Raw genomic sequence first — 19,545 nt, 5'->3', positions numbered from 1 at the left:
AGAGTGAGTGTGGACAGAGAGATTGTGAGAGTGAATGTGGATAGAGAGACTGTGGAAGTGAGTGTGGACAGACAGACCGTGAGAGTGAGTGTGGACAGACAAACCGTGAGAGTGAGTGTGGGCAGAGAGACTGTGGGAGTGAGTGTGGGCAGAGAGACTGTGGGAGTGAGTGTGGACAGAGAGACTGTGGGAGTGGTGAGAGTGAGCATGGACAGAGAGCCCATGTGAGTGAGTGTGGACAGAGAGACCGTGTGAGTGAGCATGGACAGAGATACCGTGCGAGTGAGCGTGGACAGAGATACCGTGTGAGTGAGCGTGGACAGAGAGACTGTGCGAGTGAGTGTGGACACAGAGACCGTGAGAGTGAGTGTGGACAGAGAGACCGTGAGAGTGAGTGTGGACACAGAGACTGTGGGAGTGAGTGTGGACAGAGAGACTATGGGAGTGAGTGTTTGTGGACAGAGAGACTGTGCGAGTGAGTGTGGACAGGGAGACTGTGCGAGTGAGTGTGGACAGAGAAACCGTGAGAGTGAGTGTGGACAGAGAGACCGTGGGAGTGAGTGTGGACAGAGGGGCCATGGAAGTGAGTGTGGACAGAGAGGCCATGCGAGTGAGTGTGGACACAGAGACTGTGCGAGTGAGTGTGGACACAGAGACTGTGCGAGTGAGTGTGGACACAGAGACCGTGTGAGTGAGTGTTTGTGGACAGAGAGACTGTGCGAGTGAGTGTGGACAGAGAGACCGTGGGAGTGAGTGTGGACAGAGAAACTGTGCGAGTGAGTGTGGACAGGGAGACTGTGCGAGTGAGTGTGGACAGAGAAACTGTGCGAGTGAGTGTGGACAGGGAGACTGTGCGAGTGAGTGTGGACAGAGAAACCGTGAGAGTGAGTGTGGACAGAGAGACCGTGGGAGTGAGTGTGGACAGAGAAACCGTGAGAATGAGTGTGGACACAGAGACTGTGTGAGTGAGTGTTTGTGGACACAGAGACAGTGTGAGTGAGTGTTTGTGGACAGAGAGACCGTGGGAGTGAGTGTGGACAGAGGGGCCATGGAAGTGAGTGTGGACAGAGAGACCGTGCAAGTGAATGTGGACACAGAGACTGTGCAAGTGAGTGTGGACACAGAGTCTGTGCGAGTGAGTGTGGACAGAGAGACCGTGAGAGTGAGTGTGGACACAGAGACTGTGGGAGTGAGTGTGCACACAGAGACAGTGTGAGTGAGTGTTTGTGGACACAGAGACAGTGTGAGTGAGTGTTTGTGGACAGAGAGACTGTGTGAGTGAGTGTGGACAGAGAGACCGTGGGAGTGAGTTTGGACAGAGAGACCGTGCGAGTGAGTGTGGACAGAGAGACCGTGCGAGTGAGTGTGGACAGGGAGACTGTGTGAGTGAGTGTGGACAGAGAGGCCGTGGAAGTGAGCGTGGACAGAGAGACCATGGGAGTGAGCGTGGACAGAGAGACCGTGTGAGTGAGTGTGGACAGAGAGACCATGTGAGTGAGTGTGGACAGAGAGACTGTGTGAGTGAGTGTGGACAGAGAGGCCGTGGAAGTGAGCGTGGACAGAGAGACCGTGGACAGAGAGACCATGGGAGTGAGCGTGGACAGAGAGACCGTGTGAGTGAGTGTGAACAGAGAGACCATGTGAGTGAGTGTGGACAGAGAGACCGTGAGAGTGAGCGTGGACAGAGAGACTGTGAGAAGGATTTGAAATTCTATGATCTCTTGCACAGCAATCAGAACAGGTGAATTTTAGCTTTATATGTTCACAAAATGTTTTATTCAAGTTTAAATTGATTCAAGTGTTCAATTCAATGTTGCCTTCCATTCTTTTCACATAATCTTTTTACCTCCCAAATTAACTTTTACAATTCTGATAATAAATCTGAATTATGTTGTGATTGCTATTAATTAGATGAGCTCCAATTATAAATCCTAAGCTAATGACTTGGATGAGGAAACGTAAAGTACTGTAGCCAAGTTTGCAGTTGACACAAAAATAGGTGGGAAGGCAAATGGTGAGAATGACAGAAAGAATCTGAAAAGGGATATGAACAAGTTAAGGCAAAAACTTGGCAGATAAAATATAATACGGGAAAGTGTGAGGTTAAGCACTTGCAGTGTGAGTGTGAGTGAGTGTGGACAGAGAGACAGTGAGAGTGAGTGTGGACAGAGAGACAATGGGAGTGAGCGTGGACAGAGAGACCGTGAGAGTGAGCGTGGACAGAGAGACCGTGAGAGTGAGTATGGACAGAGGGACAATGGGAGTGAGCGTGGACAGAGAGACCATGAGAGTGAACGTGGACAGAGAGACCGTGAGAGTGAGTGTGGACAGAGAGACAATGGGAGTGAGCATGGACAGAGAGACCATGAGAGTGAACGTGGACAGAGAGACCGTGAGAGTGAGTGTGGACAGAGAGACAATGGGAGTGAGCATGGACAGAGAGACCATGAGAGTGAATGTGGACAGAGAGACAGTAGGAGTGAGTGTGGACACAGAGACTGAGCGAGTGAGTGTGGACAGAGAGACCATGAGACTGGTGAGAGTGAGTGTGGACAGAGAGACCGTGAGAGTGAGCGTGGACAGAAAGACCGTTTGAGTGAGTGTGGACACAGACACTGTGTGTGAGTGAGTGTGGACAGAGAGACCGTGAGAGTGGTGAGAGTGAGTGTGGACAGAGAGACTGTGAGAGTGAGTGTGGACAGAGAGACCGTGAGAGTGGCGAGAGTGAGTGTGGACAGACAGATAGTGAGAGTGGTGAGAATAAGAGCAGGGAGAGCGAGAGTAGAGAAGGTAAGTATGAAGAGCGAAACAACAAGAGTGGACAGAGTGATATTATAATAGCAGGAGTAGTGATATGGGGCAATTTTAAATGCTATCATAAAATTCACGGAAGGAAAAGCATCATGCTAAGCATTTGGATGAACAATTTCAGATCTCTGATCATGAGACTCCATGCCAAACTCTGATCTCCAGCATCTGCAGTCCTTACTTAGCTGAGGGAATGAAGTTGAGTAAGTGGAATATATTACCGTAAGGCTATAAGACACAGGTGCAGCAAAGCCTTTCAGCCCATTGAGTCTGCTCTGCCATTAAATGGGATCAAAGCTGATCTGCATCCTTGATTCCCTTACTGATTAAAAGTCTGTCTCAGTCTTGAACATAACTACTGACCAAGCATCTACAGTTCTCTGTGGTTAAATAAAAACAATTCCACAGTTTGATTACCCACAGAGAGCAGAAATTCCTCATCATCTCTCTCCTAACTGAGTAACCCCGAACTCTGAAATTATGCCGTCTCATCCTGGACCATTCTATAATGGGAAAGAAGCCTCTCTGACATGTCAAGCCTGCGAATAATCTTATATGTTTCAATAAGGTCACTTCTCATTCATCTAAACTCCATTGAGTTAAAGTTCAAATTATTCAACCTCTCCTCATAAAACAATCCTCCCCTAGCCAGGATCCAAACTGATGACCCCTTCTCTGGGGTGTATCCAAACTCAGTGTGTCTTCATTTCGATAAAACTGCTCATGGTATTCTGACTAGGCTGACTAATATCTTGTGTAGTTTTGGCAAGACCTTCCTATTTTGAAACTATATTCCCTTGGAAATAAAGACCAATAGACCATTTTGCCTTCTCTACTACCTGCTAAACGTCGGTGTTAGCATTTTGTTATATATGTGGAAGGAATCTCAAATCCCTCTGTGCTGCAGCTTTCTACAGTCTTTCTTGAGTAAACTAATATTCTGCTCCTCAACTCTTCCTCCCAAAGTGCTTAACCTCACATTTTCCCATATTATATTTTATCTGCCAAGTTTTTGCCTTAACCTGTTCATATCCCTCTCCAGATTCTTTCTGTCATTCTCACCATTTGCCTTCCCACCTATTTTTGTGTCAACTGCAAACTTGGCTACAGTATTTTATGTTTCCTCATCCAAGACATTAGCTTAGGATTTATAATTGGAGTTCATCTAATTAATAGCAATCACAACATAATTCAGATTTATTATCAGAATTGTAAAAGTTGATATGGGAGGTAAAAACATTATGTGAAAAGAATGGAAGGCAACATTGAATTGAATACTTGAATCAATTTAAACTTGAATAAAACATTTTGTGAACATATAAAGCTAAAATTCACCTGTTCTGATTGCTGTGCAAGAGATCATAGGTTGTGGGAAATGAGCAGAAGCATGGCGGGTGAAGTTCAGTGTGTAAAATGTGAAATGATGCCTTTCGGGGGTGTAATTTTGAAAGATGCACTGGTATGAAGGGTATGATTTTGAGAAGTCTCAATGTTCAGATTGCTGTCCATATATATATATATAAATTCTTAAAGGTGGGAGGGCATTAATAAGGTGGTTGTTTAACTTTAAAAGTAGAGAAATAGAATCTAAAAGCAAAGAAGTTAAGCTAGAACATTATAAATTATCAATTATGTCTCAATTGCAGTATTGGGGAATATTCTGGAGATCACATTTTCAGAAAGATGGAAGGACATTAGAAAGGTAGTGTGGGCATTTGCAAACATATTAACAATGTGAGACTTCAGCAATGAGAGGTCAGGTTCTCCTTGGAGCAGAGGAGATCCAAATGTGAACTAACGGAAGTTTCCAAGCATGTATAGTCAATTGAAGAAAAGGTATTCCCTTCAGTCAAATAGTCCAGTGGCTCGAGGTCATAGGTTCAATATAATTCGAGAAAAGATCTAGCAGCGAGATACAAAGGAATGTTTTCATTATGATGGCTCTGTGGTTAGTACCACTGCCTCAAAGTGCCACGGACCTAGGTTCAATTCCAGCCTTGGATGACTGACTGTGTGGAGTTTGTGTGTTCACCCCAGGTCTGTGTGGGTTTCCCCCAGGTTCTCTGATTTCTGCCTACAATCCAAAGATGTGCAGGTTAAGACGATGCCTATACTAAATTGTCCTGCAGCTTGTGGGCTATGTGGGTTAACTATGGTAAATATGGGGTTAGGATGGGCGCTCTTCAGAGGGTTGGTGCAGACTTGATGGACTGAATGGCCTCTATCTGTAGGGATTCTGTAATTCTTAGAGTTGCAATGGTTTAGATCCTCAACTTGAAACAGTAGAGGAAGTGATTTCCATAAATAATTTAAAAAAGAGTTGAAAAAGTACTTGGGAATGCAAAATCCCCAGTACTGTGGCAAAAAAGCAAACATGCAAAAGACAGCATGATTGTACTCTCAAAAAGCCAGCATTGGCATGAATGATCAAAAGGTTTCATTTTGTGCTGTAAGATTTTATGTTTCTATGATTTTCTTGCCCTCACATTTAGCAACACACAAATATGCTTCTCAGGTTAATGTAAACAGCATATCCTGTCACAAGCAGTGATTTATTCTCTATACAAACATTTAATCTGTTTATTACATTGTTTTGAGAATATTTCTTACATCCAACTGCAGAAAATTTACAGTCACTGTTCCTTTCAGTTAAGGATGTTCTCAACTTCAGGTCAGATTTATATCTCAAATAAACGGCTAATGCAATATCTTTTGTTTGAGAAACTTTTGGTTCTTTCAAGTAAACTTTAAGAAAATAATGAATCCAAGATTGAGATTTTACTAGAACTGAAATAGTGAGTATTCAAGGTGTTTAATCCCTTGAGTTTGGATGAACATTATAAAAGGGCATGGCAGGTTTGGTAAATGTCCTTCTGGACAGTAGAATCTAAAATTAGGGAGTCACAGTCTCAAAATAAGGGACTTCACAATTTAGGACTGACATAGAGGAAACTTTCTTCAATCAAAGGGTTGGAATTATCTTTCCTATAGTGCTGTGGATTCTCCATCATTGAATATAAACCAGACAGATTGACAGATTTTTGTTTTGGATACTCAAGGAATTTGGAATAGTACGGAAGGTGGTGTTGGAGTTGATGAAGATCAGCCATGAGTTTGTTGAATGGTGAAGCAGACGGAAAAGGCTGAATCACATATCCTGCTTCTACTTCTAATGTATTAGCTTCTTAATTAATTTCCTCTGCTGCCTCATCAACTAATTACTAACAAACCTGCCACTATGATCAATGTATCATTGTGAAAGTAATCTGATTTTATTTTATGACTTTGGATCCATCCAAATGTAAAAAGCTTGTTATCATCAAGGACTTCTAAATTAGTTCTCTGAGATTTATCTCCAGCCTATAAAATGATTGTATTTTTAAATCAAAATAAAAGTTCTCAGGGCATGACTGCAGTATTCAACTGGGGAATGTTGATGGATACTATTTATTTGAATGTCCTAAAGGGTGATAAGTCCTTCATTAGACTGTTGTGTAAAGTTGATGCTTGTAGAATTAAACACAAATTAATAGCCTGGTTAGAAAACTGGCGAGTTAGATGCCAGACAGTGCTGATAATAGACAGATATTCTATTCTATTGGCATGATGTGCCTATGGGATCAGTGCTGTGGCCATAACTATCTATTGTATTGATCAACAACTTAGAAGGCAGCAAAGAGCTAAGTGGTTACATTTGCCAATGAGACAATGGTAGATGATACTGTAGGCAGTGTTGGTCAAAGTGCAGATTAAAAGGCTATTACTAGATTAGGTGAATAAGTAAAATGGTGGAAAATAAATTTCAATTAAGCAAATTTGACGTCATCCACTTAAGGTCTTAAAAGTAAAGAACAGTATATATGTTAACTGTCTAAAATGCTGGAAACAGGGAAGGACCAAAATGGTTTGGGAGTCTAGGTACACAGATCATTTATTTTTTCCTGAGTAAGTACAGAAAGTAATCAAAAAGAATGATGTAATGTGTACCTTTTTATCAGGAGAAACAGAATACAAGGAGTGAATATCATGCTTCAACTCTGCAAATTGATACTTGCAGTACTATGAGTAGCTTGGATCTTAGGAAAGATATTTGGCTTTGGTGAGAAGGCAACATAATCAAAAAATGTGGCACTGGAAAAGCCCAGCCTGAGAGGCAGCATCCGAGGAGCAGGAGACTCAACATTTTGAGTGTAAGCTCTTCATCAGGAATGTGGGGGAGCCCAAGGGGGCTGGGAGATAAATGGGAGAGGGTTGGGATGCGATAGGTGTGGGGCGGATGGTGATAGGTCAGAGTGGATGGTGGAGCAGATAGTTGGGAAGGAAGATGTGCAAGAGGGTGGTGCTGAGTTGGAGGCAACATATAATTACTTAAATTATAGCTAGATCTGAAGGGTTAAGTTCTGAGGACAAGTTAAACAACTAGGGCAAGTTTCCTATGAAATTCCTTTATATTTCCTGGAAATGAGAAGGTTAAGGGATGATTTATCAAAGTTTTCAAGTTATGAAGGGGAACAGATAAGATAGATTTAGAGGTGTGATTTCCACCAGTTAGGTTGTCTAGGGTGAGGGTATGGTCAAAACATAAGAGCCAAGTCTTTCATTTGTGAAATTCCGAAAGATTTCTACATGCAAAGAGTGGTAGGAGTTTGAAAATTCATTTCTGAGAATTGCAGTTGATGCAGACCAATCATTAGTTTTCAATCTGTAACTGATAGACTTTGTTAACCAAAAACATTAAGAGATATTGGGCTAACATCAGTTTCTGAACTTGGATTCCCTCCATGATCTCATTGAATGACAGAGCACATACAATGAACTGCAAAACCCGGTTTCTATATTCAACATTCAAATTGGGCATGGAGACCCACCACAGAATTTATTTTGCGTTATTGTAAGATGGTCACCTCATCGTTAAAACATAATTTGTATGAGACATGAATTGCTCACCATTGCTGAAGTTATTATTAGTCTTTTGAATAGGGCAGTACGGTGACTCGGTGGTTAGCACTGCTTCCTCACAGCACCAGAGACCCAGGTTTGATTCCAGCCTCGGGTGACCATCTGTGTGGAGTTTGCACATTCTTCCCATGTCTGCATAGATTTCCTCCAGGTACCCTGGTTTCCTCCCACAGTCCAATGATGTGCAGGTTAGGTGAATTGGCCATGTTAAATTGCCCATAGTGTTCAGGGATGTGTTAGTTAGAGGCAAATGTAGAGTAATAGGGTAGGGCAGTGGATTTGGATGGAGTACTCTTCAGAGGGTCAGTGTGGACTTGGGCTGAAGGGCCTGTTTCTACACTGTAAGGATTCTATTCTAAATTTGAGCTGAGGTATCTGTAAAGGTGAAGAAGCAAACTTTGCTGTCTGATTAGTTCTACCAAGCTTGACCTACCAGTGATGCTTGTTGCCCACAATGCATCATTTTTGACTATTGACATTCCTCACCTTGAATTGCACAAAAATTTGCAATTGAAATCTCTCTGACAACCATATGCAAATAATAAAAATATATTAACTAAGATTGCTTTTGATTTACACATGACAAGACTGTTGATCAATGTTCTGGGTTTTAGATGCTGTAGGAAGGATAGAAAGGGAGGCAAGAAAGGAGGGGATGTGACGTTTTTGATTAAGGAATACATTACTGCTGTAACTAGGGAAAATATTTCTGAAAAGTCATCCAGTGAAAATATATGCATAGAAATTACAAATAAGAAAGGAAAGATCACTTTGATGGGCTGAAAAATGGCAGATGGTGTTCAATCCGGATAAATCCAGATAAATGCAAGGTACAGGTACACAATCCTTTTTCTGAAATCCCGAAATTCAAAAAGCTCCGAAATCTGAAGTTTTTCTTGTGAAGCTTTCTTCTCATTAACAAGGTTGTTTGGCATGCAAACAGTTAACAAACTCCCACACCCACTTGACCCATGTGTCACGCTGGGGGCATGACACAGCATTGGCAGGCATCAATTCTGTCTCAGGGCCTGTAGTACTCACAGGTGCATCTGCTGTTCAGTAAGATTTTTAAACTTTTCAATGTTAAACTGTTACTTATTTTGAAATCCAAAAATTTCTGAACTCTGAAAACCAGCTGGTCCTGAGGGTTTTGGATAAGGGATTATGTACCTGTATTGCATTTTGGTACAACAAAGAAGGATAGGGCTCATACAATTAATGGTAGGGCCTAGGGTAGTGTTGTAGAACAGAGGGACCTAGGGGTGCAGGTACATAGTTCTTTGAAGTTTGCTTCACATATAGAAAGGGTGGTTAAAAAGACATTTATTACATTTGCCTTCATTACTCAGTCCTTTGAGTAGACGAGCTGGGAAGTCATGTTGAGGTTGAACAGGACATTGGTGAGGCCTCTTCTGGAATACTGTGTCCAGTTGTGGTTGCCCAGTTATAGGAAGGATATTGTCAAGCTGGAGAGAGTTCAGAAGAGATTTACCAGGATGTTGCCAGATATAGAAGGTTTGAGCTCCAAAGAAAGGCTGGATAGACTGGGAATTTTCTCACTGGAGCATAGGAGGTTGATAGGCGATCTGATAGAAGTTTATAAAATAATGAGAAGTGTAGATATCGTTAATGGTAGTTGTCTTTTACCTAGGATGGGGGATTTCAAGACCGGGGGCACATTTTTAAGATGAGAGGAGAGAGATTTAAAAAAGACATAAGAGGCAAATATTTTACACAGTGACTGCGTGTGTGAAATGAACTTCCTGAGAAAGTGGTTGATGTGGGTACAATTACAATGCTTAAAAGACATTAGGATAGCTGCATAAATAGGAAAGGTTTGGTGGAATATGAGCCAGGTGCAGGCAAGTGGGACCAGATAAGTTTGGGATTATGTTTGGCATGGACTAGTTGGATCGAAGGGCTTGCTTCTGTGCTGTATGACTCTATGACTGTGTGTTGATGATTTAAATAGAATGGTTTATTATTATGGAATTATCCTAGATTGTCATGCAGATCAAAGTTCAAGAAAATAATTGTGATGTTTTCTTTTTATTGCATTCATTTAAATAAAAAAGATTCTGCACCATTGAATCAGAGATGTGTGTAAAACATTGCGGACAATGAATTTCAAAGCCGTGAGTAACATATTCTGGTATTATAACAACCCTTGATTTGAACACAATACCTTTACATAAGATGGTTATGTAACTGAACTTGTGGGGATTACATGTTTCAACTGTAGCAATGTTTTAATTAGTTTACAGAGTACTTTTGTTTCAATAGACAAAATAAATAAGAATTCATTAATTGCTGAAAAATGATATACTTGTTCAAAACTTTTCAGCTTGCATTCATCAGGACAGTTCACAAGAAACACCAAAGTAAAGAGAAAATAACATCCAAGCTGTACGAGAGGTGAGTGATGATTGGGTGGTAAGTGGACTCTAACTGTTAGAGATACTGCTATTGAAAATGTACCAGTTAATAAAGATTGGCAGTGAACTCCCAAGCTTTGTTTAAACATTAAGGCAAGCAATCACACAATCAAGTGCAAGCATAGGCTAGCTGAGAGCTGTCTGTAACTTGCTTTTTGCATACAGCTGAAGCAATATGCTTTTTTGGTATGACCATAAAGTCCAAAAGATAAAAACTAAAGGCTTTCTGCCCATTATACAAATGAGTAACAAGGTAGATGTAGTTCAGTGTCAATGTGATGCAGGCCAAACATCCCCAAAAATTGATGGATCATATCAATCAGCTCATCCCTTCAGCTGTTTGCAACAGGCTATTTGTACCCAACCTGCTAACATTTGCTAAGTTCACAAAATGGTTCATGCCTAACATTTCTGTCATTGTATAACATTTGCTAAGTAGTCTCCGTTGTGTGAATAACTATGCTGACATTAATGTTGTTAGTCAAGTTCACATTTCGGTGATTTGGGGTTTTTAAAAAATCATTCACTGGTGTCACTGCCTAAGCCAACAACTTTGTCCATCCCTATTTGCCCAGAGGGTGGTTAAGTGTCAACTGCTTTGTTGTGGGTCTGAAATCGCATGTGGGCAGACTGAGTAAGGATGGCAATTTCCTTCCCCAGAGGGCATTTGTGAACCAATTGTTTTTTACAATTGAGAATGATTTTGTGGTTAACATCAGACCCTCAGTTCCAGATTTTTATTGAATTTGCATTCTACCATCTACTGTGGTGGGACTCAAACCAAGATGCCCAGAACTTTACCTAAGAACCTTGAATAAAAATCTAGTGAGTGTACAGGAAACCATGTACATAAGGTTTTGTCTTTTGCAGAGAGAAAGTATTTATACACAAACTGAGCCCATTTCAAATCAACAGGATAGGTGACCGCCATTCTGTTGTTCATTTCTCATGACAATATCTTGACCAAAGCCAACCTAGTTAGTTGAATAATTGAACTAAGCTTGGCAATTAAATATCAGTTATCAATAACTTGTGTAATTCTTCATGGCAACACCAGCATCAATCAGAGAATACTTGTCAACCAATCAACATTCTCCTCTCATACAGTATAAATATTGTTTTTTCCTTTCTTCAGTATTTCTTGCAAATCATCTTGAGGAGCACAAGAAGAAAAATTTGGACAAAATGTGTCATTTTCAGCAATACTCAAGTTCTACATTCTCAAAAGACTAATTCATTAATTGTTGTTCAGATAACACAAGAAGCCATAGACTAATAATGTAACAAATGGTTCAATAATTTGCTTTGAGACGTTTTGAATAAATATGTTAAAATATAACATGAGGCCTGCAAAGAGCCTCCTAATCTATATTGCTGTTTGATACAATTCAAAGTTAGAAAGGAAAGCAAAACATCAGATTACTATTTATGACGATCTGGTGACATGCAACTGTTCTTACCTTTCTCACAACAAAATAGTAACCTTCTGTCTTTCATTGGGAAGTTAACATGTAAGAATTTGTGTTGACATATTATTAGATTCTTGTTGTCTGGTAGCTGTTTTTGCTGGGTGCAAGGTTGAATATGATTGGGATATCTGCAGCCATCGATTCTTTCTTAAACCTTTGCTTAAGAATTTGTATTTGAAATTGTATTTATTAATTCCTATTTTATTGAGCATAATCTATGTTTGGGAGTTTTGGAACAACATGTGGTTCTCATTTTTGTTTATATTTTACACAAATTGGTTGATACTCTAGTGCGTATGTGAGGCAGTACTGCAATATCAGAGGGGCTATCCTTTCAACAGGATGTCAAGTTAACATTCAGCCTGCCTGTTTTGATGAATATTCAGAAAAAAAACTAATGACCCTCTTTGAAAAGGAGAACACAATTACAAAATGACTGAAATAATTGCTTCTCATTCAGCTCACTGAGGCTGATGAAGAAGGCGTTTGGCGCATTTGCCTTCATTAGATAGTGCATTGAGGATAAGAGTTAAGATCCTCGGATGCTGCCTGAACTGCTTTGCTCTTCCAGCACCACTAATCCAGAATAGGAATTAGGATGTCATGTTGTGGCTATATAGGACTTTGGTGAAGCCACTTTTAGAATACTGTGTTCAGTTATGGTCTCCATGCTATAGGGAAGATGTTGTTAAACTTGAAAGGGTTCAGATGAGATGTACAATGATGTTGTCAGGATTGGAGGGTTTGAGCTATAAGGAGAGGCTGAATAGGCTGGGACTTTTTTCCCTGGAGCGTTGGAAGCTGAGGGGTGACCTTATAGAGGTTTACAAAATCACAAAGGGCATCAATAGGGTAAATAGCCAGGGTTCTTTTTCCCAGAGTAGTCCAAAATTAGAAGACATGGGTTTAAGGCAAGAGGGGAAGATTTAAAAGGGGCAACTTTTTCACACACGAGGTGGTGCATGTATGGAACGAGTTGCCAGAGGAAGTGGCGGAGGCAAATACAATTACAACATTTAAAAGGCATCTGGATGGGTACATGAATAGGAAGGGTTTAGAGGTATATGGGCCATATGCTGGCAAATGGGACCAGATCAGATAAGGGTATCTGGTTAGCACAGATGAGGAGTTGGACCGAAGGGCCTGTTTCTGTGCTGTATAAGTCTATGAGTCTAAGTGTGGACATTGGACTACTGGAAATCGAGGCTGGAAAGGAGTAAATAGGAACAAATAAATGGAAGAGGAATTGAGTAGGTGCTTTGCTTCAGGCTTCACAGTGGAAGCCACCAATAGCATATCAGAACTTCAGGAGCATCATGGGCAGAGATGAGTGTAGTGACCATCACTATAGAGAAGGTGCTGGGGAAGCTGAGGGCTTGAGGCTGGATAAATCACCCAGACCGGATGGACACAACCCTAGCTCCTGAAGTTGAGACTTTAGTAGTATTGGTGGTTATCTTTCAGGAAATACTGAAGACAGGGAAGGTCCCAGAGGACTGGAATATGACTAATGTAACACCCCCATTTAAGAAAGGAAGGGGTTGGATAATTATAGCTACAAATGTGTTGCTGGAAAAGCGCAGCAGGTCAGGCAGCATCCAAGGAACAGGAGAATCGACGTTTCGGGCATAAGCCCTTCTTCAGGAATGAGGAAAGTGTGTCCAGCAGGCTAAGATAAAAGGTAGAAAGAAGGGACTTGGGGGAGGGGTGTTGGAAATGCGATAGGTGGAAGGAAGTCAAGGTGAGGGTGATAGGCCGGAGTGGGGTGGGGGCGGAGAGGTCAGGAAGAAGATTGCAGGTTAGGAAGGCGGTGCTGAGTTCGAGGGATTTGACTGAGACAAGGTGGGGGGAGGGGAAATGAGGAAACTGGAGAAATCTGAGTTCATCCCTTGTGGTTGGAGGGTTCCTAGGCGGAAGATGAGGCGCTCTTCCTCCAACCGTCGTGTTGCTATGGTCTGGCGATGGAGGAGTCCAAGGACCTGCATGTCCTTGGTGGAGTGGGAGGGGGAGTTGGAGTGTTGAGCCACAGAGTGGTTGGGTTGGTTGGTCCGGGTGTCCCAGAGGTATTCTCTGAAACGTTCCGCAAGTAGGCAGCCTGTCTCCCCAATATAGAGGAGGCCACATCGGGTGCAGCGGATGCAATAGATGATGTGTGTGGAGGTGCAGATGAATTTGTGGCGGATATGGAAGTATCCCTTGGGGCCTTGGAGGGAAGTAAGGGGGGGGAGGTGTGGGCGCAAGTTTTGCATTTCTTGCAGTTGCAGGGGAAGGTGCCGGGAGTGGAGGTTGGGTTGGTGGGGGGTGTGGACCTGACGAGGGAGTCACGGAGGGAGTGGTCTTATAATTATTCCAACATGTCTGATCTTGGTCATTGGTAAGATTTTAGAGTCCATTATTAAGGATGAGATTGCAGAGTACTGGGAAGTGCCTGGTAAAATAGGGATGATTCAGCATGGGGAAGTCATTCCTGACAAATCTGTTAGAATTCTTTTGAGGAAATAACAGTCTACTCTTGTCCCTATTTCATATGGCTTCTTCCATCATTACTCATACATAACCTACCGCTTGCCATATCAATTTAGTATAAACTCTCCAGGTGAATCCTGCTGACGACAAGACCTCCTAAATTTACAAAGGGGCCAGCAACTTCAGAAATCCATGAAGGACAGTGAGCAGCACTGCTGGTAAGTACAAACTCAGACCCCTATTTTGTCCTAAAGTTTGGATCCTGAAGCTCAGTGAAAAACCTAGCACTTAGAGCTGCAAATGTTAGGATATAGAAGGTATGCATTTAAATAAAACATTTTGGACATATCTTCAAGGATCAGTAACAGGCTAGATCATTAAAGCACTGTAATATGCCTGCATATGATTTGATGTGATGAACTTCTAGTTAGTTCTTTTCTGTTACATGATGTATTTTGATGTGTAAACTAGAGGCAAAATGAGTGTGTTGCTTTACTTGCTACAAGAGTATGCAGATGATATTGTCTTTAGATGTTCCAGACACTTAAGTAATGCACTTGTTACGACATGGGGCAAACACTCCTGCTTAATTTAAAACCAGCAACACAGAAAAAATTTCCCCCATGCAGTAATCTGTAAAATTCGACTGGCCAAGAACTATTTATAGTAAAAATTAACAACTTTATTTCTGAAAGTATAACAGAGAATAATTAACTAACAACAATTTACAATTCCTTACTCTAACCTATCTGTTACATTCTCTTCTATAATACTAGTCCGATAAAACTACCAATTAAAGTTTACAAAACAAGACTTCTTATCTCGAAACCAGGCAGCTTTTGGTTCTTCTATTTGGATCTTCCTGTGTCTTCTTTTCTTCTTCTTAGGAATTTCTGGGTCACATGTCACTGATCGAAAAGGTACTTTTAGGAGAGCTATTTTTCAAGCAGTCTGTTACCCACTGGAGTTTGGTAGTTCTCCTCTCAACTGTTCAATTTTCCCCAGTCTTATACCCCCAAAGCATCGGATTGTATTATTGGCTTTTAAGTGTGTCAATATACTAAATTCAAACTAGATTATAGTTTGTTATGTTTTGGCGTATAATTTAAACTGATTGGCCAAATTTGAATTTGTTTTTGTCTCCAGGCAACAAGCTGTTGTTCGGCCAAGTGTTACATTGTTATCTTATTGAGAACACATAGGGCTGTGTCTGGTAGTTCTGCTCCTTTTAACTTTCTTAAAGTTCACGTACATGTTCATAACACACTATTTGTTAATTTGGATGACCAGTTCTTTGTAAAAAGACAAGAAATTAAATTTCTATCTCCTCATGGAGGTAACTCAGTTTGAGAAGTATTATAGTTAGTAGTTTTCTCTAGCTTCCTGAGTTGAAGCCATTTTTATGTGGCCTTCCTAGGTTAGGGTTCCCTTAATGGAGATCAAAGGGGCATTGCATTTCGTCTTGCACATCATTTCTGTGAAATTAGTTTTCATAACATCTTTAAAAACATATTACTGCTATGACGTGGAGGTTGAATCCCTCTGCTAATTAAAACTAAAACACCCAGAGAATCTTGCCTTGTAATCTGTTAAAAATGTGTGAGTGAAAGAAAAACCCTTGATTTCCACTATGTAAAGAAAAAAAAATAACAATTTATTTTCCTAACTCTAACAGTGAACACTAAACAAAAACTATTGACAAACCTGACCCTTTTCTTAACTAATCACTGTTTGACCTCAACTCTCTTAAAATGCTGCTCCAATAACACAATTACAAAATATTGAATTAACTTAATCTCTCAAAGCCCATACAGTTTCTAATGCTGTCTTCCTTCTGAATCTATTGTTTCCTTCTGGTCTTACAATTCTGCTATCTTCTCCTTGAGTCATCTTCTATGATTTTTTTTACTGAGATAACCTTTGTATAACATTCCTTGGTACCTTTAAAAGAGGGTGCTTTCTGAGATTTCTTTCAGAGCTGTTCAGGGCTGTTGATTCTTTTTCAGTGACAGCTACCCCCCCCCCACCTCCGATTTTCAAAAACACTTGTTTTCATACCTCTGATTACACGCAAAATTCTTTTAGTCAGATTGGTTTCAGGCTGTCAACATCATTAGATTTTAAATTTTATTGGCTTTGAAGGGCTGAGTGTTTGGTTTAAATCAATTGGTCAGATTTGAATATTTGTCAAAATAGCAACCAAAACTCTGGTATCCATTTAACACCCTGTTGTTACACGTGTCTATTTTGGAAAAGCCTGTCTCCCAGCTGTTCTATGTACTGGCAGCACTTGCTGTACCTTAAGTTCATAAAAGCACTTTCTGTCTTAAAGGGGACCATACATTCTTTTTGACTTACTATTATTGTACCCAGCTTCATAACACAAGGTATGATTTCTTCTTCCAGTTTAAGAAATGTGAGGAATTGGACTGAAACAACTGTTTTTGTAACTTTTATTTGCAGCACCCGACAGCAGCAGATTCTCTGCTAGGGAGTGGGGAATGCATAGATTCTCTACAGGCTATATTCAGCACCCAGATGTCCAACAGGTCTCTACCACGGACTCAGGATCTTCAGTTTTTGGGTCCCCCTTTCACAGGTCTTCATTTTGATATGGGTGCAACACTAGGCCAAGCACACTTCAATAAAGATCCTGAAGCAACAGCAGCCTGAATTGCCTTGTCCACCATGTGGTGGGGCTAAGTGTAGAAGGAACCAGGATGCTAGAGGTGTTCAGATGCATGGCTCTGGTGATGCATTCAAGAGCATGACAGCTGTCCTGCAAGGCAGAGGACAGTATTTGAGACACCATATTTGAAAATTCTGTGAGCAAACACATGTACGAATTGGTGAAGGCCAACTGGATGCAATTATCCTGTTGTGAGCGATTAGATTAAAAGAATATTGACTGCAAGGAAAGACCAATGTTCGATAAATATATTACAAATGCTGAACGTTCTGCAAGTAAAGGTTTTTGCATTACTTTACAAATGTTTGTTTTCATTCTTGTAACCTATCTAAACACCACAGTCACCCATTAAGTGCTGCAGTTGACACACTGTCCATCACTCTTGGACATTCCAATACAGTGCTCCCTTTGTTGTCCTTGAGGAGATGATGGGGTGGAGTGGGGTTGGGGGCTGATAGGCATGTGGCTTTGAGCATTATGGCAATCGATGTCATCCTGCAGGACCCATTGAGGCCATCCCTGCAATTATCATCCCTAGTATTGCTGCAGGGGCAGTCATTCCTTGCTAGAACCAGCTAGCACATGGCTGAGGGGCTGAAGATCCGAAGGATAGTTAGATTCTCCCAAAGTGAATCCCTCAGCCTTTTGTTTTAATTATTCAGTCCTTGGTGTGATGGATGGGCTGTGGTGCTGCACTGTAGCTGCCCTTCCCTCTAGTCACTGATCTGCCCTCTATGAGCTGATTCTGATCAGTGACCATTGCACCTCTCCCAGTGCTGCTAAGTAAGCGTTTACCTTTGGGAACAGAGACAGATAGGTAGAACTGCGAGAGTAATATCGAGCAGGGAGTGGTAGAAATATAGACAGAGGACCAATGTCCAAAGCACTTAGCTTCGGAAACAGAGTTTAATGGGGGTGGCAAACAAAGAACAATACAGTACAGGAACAAGCCCTTTGCCTCTCCAAGCGTGCACCAACACCTTTTGTCCTTCCATACTAAAAATGTATTTGCTTACAGGATCTGTATCCCTCTATTCCTTTCCTATTGCGTATTCATCCAGGTGCTTCTTGAATGCTGCTATTGTTATCTGCTTCCACTACCACCTCTGGCAGTGTGCTCCAAGCACGCACCACCCTTTGTGGGAAGAACTTACCTCACATATCTCTTTTAAACCTCCCCCCTCCCATCGGTGTCCTCTAGTAACTGACCCCTCCACCCTGAGAAAAAGCCTCATACTTTCCACTCTATCCACGTCATTCACAATCTTATTAACTTCTATCAGGATGCCCCTCAACCTCCAGTGTTCCAGTGAAAACAAACCCAGTCTATCCAACCTTCCTTCATAGCTAAATTCCCATACCAGGCAACATCCTGGTAAACCTTTTCTGTACCCTCTACAAAGCATCCACATCCTTCTTGTAATGTGGTGACCAGAACTGTAGGCAATATTCCAAGTGTAGCCTATCTAAAGTTCTATAAAGCTGCAGCATAACCTGTCTATTCTTATGCTCTATGCCCCTTGCAATGAAGGCAAGCATGCCATAGGCCTTTTTACTACCTTATCTGCCTGCATTGCCACCTTCAGTAATGTGTGGACCTGCAGACCCAGGTTCTTTTGCATATCAATACTCCTAAGGTTTCTGTCATTCACTGTATAATCTCATCTGTACTTGACCTTCCAAAATGCATCATCTCACATTTGTCTGGATTAAAGTCCATCTGTCATTTTTCTGCCCATGTCTCCAACTGATCTATATCCTGCTGTATCCTTTGACAATCCTCCTCACTATCTGCAACTCCACCAATCTTTTTATCATCTGCAAACTTACTAATTAGACCAGCTATGTTTTCCTCCAAATCATTTATGTAGATCATGAACAGCAGACGTGCCAGCACTGATCCCTGTGGAACACCACTAATCACCGTCCTCCATTCTGAAAAGCATCCTTCCACCGGCACGCTCTCTCTCTGATGACTAAGCCAATTCTGTATCCATCTTGCCTGCTCACCCCCGATACCATGTGACTTCACCTTTTGTATCAGTCTCCAGAACCTGATTCAGCAGCAGAGAAACATATCAACAGTGACAGAGCTCAGGAATGTTGTGAGTTGTTTGCTGTTCAGAAGCTGCTGTTAGGGAATGTGTTTTAATTCTTGTAAGTTTGAAACCAGAAACTTCAAAGCTAGCAAAGGGAAAATAAGAATTTATAGGCACAGGATGTGAAGCTGATTTGGGGTAAGGGTGAGAAATGCTTCTCCCATGTTAATCTTGATCTTATAATTAGATTAAAGTAAGTTGAAGTAAATAAAGTTACGAAACTGCAAGAAAGCTTAATATATTGCAACTTGGCCACATGAAGTGCCAGTCCTGTGTCATACGAGGAGTTATGGATGTTTCATGTGACATGAATATAGGAAATGGCACTGACTACACAAGCCTGAACTACAGTTCTCCATTGTAGGTCGGATCCTGTGGAACCCAGGAATACACTGAGACACTGTGGCAGTGCAAAAAGAAGTCCTTTTGAATGCACCTAAGTGGTACCAGTGAGGTGCCCATGTAAACAAGGTTTTACATTTGTAAACAGATGGTCGCTTTTCACCAACAGTTGTATGTGCGATTTCCATCTAGTTGCAATACAACAATGAAGACCAGTTCCACCACAGAACACACCAGATGGCCTCCTCCTTTAGAGACCGCAATTTCCCTTCCCAAGT

At 41.4% G+C, this 19,545-nt stretch overlaps 1 long non-coding RNA gene across 1 annotated transcript; it reads left to right on the top strand.

Annotated features, from left to right (window-relative positions):
- The first annotated feature begins 9,763 nt into the window (after positions 1–9,763).
- On the top strand, positions 9,764–17,176 carry LOC122555317 (uncharacterized). The gene is made up of 4 exons (XR_006313230.2): positions 9,764–9,902; positions 10,112–10,182; positions 14,254–14,355; positions 16,601–17,176. It is a non-coding gene; the product is annotated as an uncharacterized LOC122555317 (long non-coding RNA).
- Positions 17,177–19,545: the final 2,369 nt, after the last annotated feature.

This window comes from Chiloscyllium plagiosum, unplaced genomic scaffold, assembly GCF_037043375.1.
Source record: "Chiloscyllium plagiosum isolate Xiang-an unplaced genomic scaffold, Cpla_swu_hap1 HiC_scaffold_12, whole genome shotgun sequence".
NCBI classification, from domain to species: domain Eukaryota; kingdom Metazoa; phylum Chordata; class Chondrichthyes; order Orectolobiformes; family Hemiscylliidae; genus Chiloscyllium; species Chiloscyllium plagiosum.
Note: the sequence above shows the minus strand (reverse complement) of the source record. Positions and strands in the feature narration are given on the sequence as shown.